Source organism: Carlito syrichta, unplaced genomic scaffold (genome assembly GCF_000164805.1).
Source record: "Carlito syrichta isolate Samal-C Ts95f unplaced genomic scaffold, Tarsius_syrichta-2.0.1 Scaffold302085, whole genome shotgun sequence".
Lineage (NCBI taxonomy): Eukaryota > Metazoa > Chordata > Mammalia > Primates > Tarsiidae > Carlito > Carlito syrichta.
The window spans coordinates 839563-843615 of record NW_007246181.1 but is presented as its reverse complement, the minus strand read 5'-3'; positions in this window follow the sequence as shown (position 1 = coordinate 843615).

Sequence of the window (4053 nt, the reverse complement as noted above, 5' to 3'; positions counted from 1 at the left end):
GCCGGGCGTGGTAGCGCATGCCTGTAATTCCGGCTACTTGGAAGGCTGAGGTGGAAAGATCGCTGGAGCCCAGCAGGTCAAGGCTGCGGTGGCTAGGAACACTCACTGCACTCCAGTCTGGGCGACAGAGGAGACTCCAACTCAAAAAAAAAAAAAGGCCCCCTTTGGAGTTTCAGGCACCCGCAGGTGAGTTATTTGGAGCACCTTCCAGTCACTCATTCCCAGCCCCAATCCTGCTGGTATCAGCCAGGATGGGTGTCCAGCTCACATCCATCTCACCAAGGGCATTACCAATAACCCCATTATTTCAAATTGTGAGTTTATCCATAGAGTAAAAGAATAGGGTGCCAGGAAACAGAATATGTGTATTGATCCATGTGATTGTCTTGCCCACCAAACAGGAAGTGTCCTAAAGATGTTTATTTCCCAGGCTCTATTCTCCTCAAATATGCAATATATGTGGACCTGGATGTATGTTTTCTCCCCTCTGCTCAATCTGTTTCCCACCTTCCCCACAACATACACACATCACATATACATGCATACCTCACATAGAATTCTACATGGTGTGTGGGCCACAGACAACTGAGCCCTCATGTCCACCCATCCAGCTAAAGTGACAGGATGTCATTCTCATCGGGTCTCCGAGTGGGAGGCAGGTGATAGGCCAGAGCCCAGGCAGTCTGGTTCCTAAGTGTCATGTTCTGTGGCCACCTCTGCCCCCACCCTATGTCCATTAGTCCTTTGATGCCACTCTAGAGAGAGTTGAGTCACTGCCCTATTCACCCAGAAACAGACTCAGGGCCTTGTCCAGCTCCTCGGAGCAATCTGGTGCCTGGACTCACAGGTGGGCACACCAGGAGGCAGCATGTGGGCCTTTCAGTCCCAGAAAAGCCAGGTAGGAGAGGCAGTGGTGGGTTGGAGACACACAGCTAATGCCTCCTCACTACATGACCTTATGCCAGTTATGTCCCCCTCTCTGCAGCTCATCTTTCTTTTCTTTGCATGGAAGACAACCTCTTTATGAAAGAGCATAAGGCAGGGTGGCCTACATATGAGGGGGAACCCCCCAAAGCTGGATTTATCTTTTGGAGGATGGGTTCCTTCTCCCACTAGGTAAGTGTTCTAGGAGCCCACTTGCATCAGCTAGCGTTGTTGTGAGAGGCTACATTTGGCTTCAGTGAATTTTTCTGGAGATTCTTTCAACCTGTTTGCCCATTTCATGATGGGTGATTTACGAGCGCAGCTGCCCACACTGAGTGTCCAGCAATTTTTTTTTTTACCCAAAACAACATGCCCCACCCTCTCTATTCACCTGGTCTCACCACAAGTGACTTATTTGGTTACCACAGATGAAAAAAGTCCCCAAAGGGAAACATTTTGCTGATGTGGAAGAGGTGAAACAAAAAATAGCAGAGGGACTGAAAGCCATCAAAATTGACGAGTTCACAAACTGTTTTGAGCAGTAAAAAGAGGATCTCAGTAAGTGTATTGCATCACATAGAGAGTACTTTAAAGGTGACTGATGTTTAAACATGCAAGAATAAATACACAATTTTTAGGAAATAAATTCTGGGAGGTTTGGGGTTCCCCCCCTCATAATTTACTGAGTCCAGGACAAAATGAAAATTATTTTTTGCTTGTTTGTTTGTTTGAGTCTGAGTCTCACTCTGTTGCCCAAGCTGGAGTGCAGTGACATGCTCACGGCCACCACAGCCTTGACCTGCTCGGCTCAGGCGATCCTTCAGTCTCAGCCTTCCAGGTAACTGGAACTACAGGCATGTGCCACCACACCTGTCTACTTTTTAAATTTATTGTAGAGACGAGGTCTCACCAAGTTGCTCAGGCTGTTCTCAAACCCCTGGGCTCAAACAGTCCTCTCCCAAAGTGCGTAACCCGCTGCCCCTGGCAGAAGCAATATTTCCTGAGGTCCTCTCTTTACCAGGTTGCATCTCACTACATGCTCAGAGGCTTGTTTCACTTCTGCTTTGCAGACAGAGAACCAAGGTTCAGAGCTTTTCTCAAGGTCTTTGTAAGTGGCCAAGTCAGGTACCCAGGTGAGTTTAGCTCCAAAGCTTCAAAGTCGGGCCAGCTTCATGGGCAGCCTGGATTTGGTTTAATGCTGTGCCATCACCATCTTCAAATTCTTCATAATAAAAAAATTAGTCAAGTGGGATGGTGCCCACCTGCAGGAGGCTGAAGCAGGTGACCTATCTAAGGAAGCTTTCCTTTCCTACTGATCTCCATGGCAGCCTGCCTGAGGGGAGACTCTGCCTGGAACCATGCAGGAGCTGAGGGGAGGGTGCCCTGGAGAGGAACAAGCTAAAACGGCTTCCAAAGCCTTTCCTTCCTCCAGTGACTCAGCGTTCCTAGGTCTCACAGTCCTCTATGGACAGGATGCTGCTTAGTAATAATTAATAATAACAATAATCATCTTAATAGTATTGGTACTGACCTCTGCTGGGTGCTTATCATAGGCCAGATGTTGTACTAAGTGCTTTTAAACATACATTATCTTAGCCTCACAACAATCCTACACGGAAGGTTCATTATTATAACACCCATTTTGCAGACTGGAAACTGAGACTCAGGAGAGTTCAGACACTGCCCCGAGTCTGAGAGTTCAGACTCAGCCCTAGAGAGCTGAGCTATCGCTGAGCCAGGATTCTAGGTCAGGCAGTAGGCTCCTATTCCAAGACCAAGTTCTTAACCCCTTTGGCCTGGGCCAACATTCTCAGCTCAAAGAGCATCCCACCCCAGCACCCAAAGCCCCCACTGACCACCTGTAGCCATTACAGGCTTGGCATCTGCCCTTTGAAACAAAAGTCATTGAGATATTTAAATAGTTTCAGTCAAGTGTGAACAATAAAAAGGACTTAGTTGATACAGAGAAAACCTGGAAGACCAAAGTGGGAGAGAAAGGGCAGGTCCCCACATAGAGAGGGACCAGCAGGAGACAATCTGGACTGGAAGCCTGAAACTGGCTGGAAATGGCTTCCAGAAGCCCACCCTTCCTGCTGGAACTGAACTTTGCTGCCGGGGGTTTCCTTCAGTAATTCTAACATGGACTGCCTCTGGCTGAGTTGATGGCAGCTGGGATCCCAGGGAGAGCACCAGAGAGCAGAAGTGACAGGCCAGTGCCCACTTGCTGACTCCTTCTGTAAGTGAGCAAGGCCCAGCGAGTAAGGACTAGCCTGGGGGATTCAGGATCAACTTTACAGTTCCCTGCCTGCATCTGCTGGAAAATCCTTAGGCCTCATTGCCTGCCAGAGTTCTGGACTGAGTTTGGGTGGCCTGCACTGTGTCACCTGCAGCTGCTTGCTAACCTTTCTTCCTCTGTGAGTTCAGCCCCAAGCCCTCCCCTGTAAAGTTCCTCTTCCGTGCTTCTTATCTCTGTCTTAAAATATAGCAGATCAGGCCGGGCTCGGTGGCTCAGCCTATAATCCCAGCACTTTCGGAGGCCGAGGCAAGTGGATTGCCTGAGCCCGTGAGTTAGAGACCAGCCTGGGCAACTTGGCGAGACCTCGTCTCTACAATAAATAAATTAACCAGGCGTGGTAATGTGTGCCTGTAGTTCTGGCTACTTGGAAGACTGAGGTGGAAGGATCACCGGAGTACAGCACGTCGACACTGGGGTGGCTGTGAGTGTGCCACTGCACTCCAGCCTGGGCAACAGAGTGAGACTCCAACTAAAAAAATCCATTGGGGGCCAGATCAGGTGAGTAGGGAGGGTGTTCCAATACAGTTATTTGTGTACTAGCTAAAAACTCCTCTCAGACAGTGCTGTGTGAGCTGGTGCATTGTCTTAATGCAAGAACTCTTTCAGGATCATTTTTGCTTACACCTTTCTCATGCCAAAATTTTCAGTTAAGATTTTCCTGTTTTTCTATTGATGTTTATTTGGTCTGCTATGCTTCTCAAAGTCAGTGACGATTTTGACACATAATTCGATAAATTTTTGAATGTTTTAGTCAGCTCTGCTTGTTACTGGTCATCCTGACCTCTTTTCATCAGTGACCTCAGAAAAACGTTTAATCCATTTGTACACTGCTG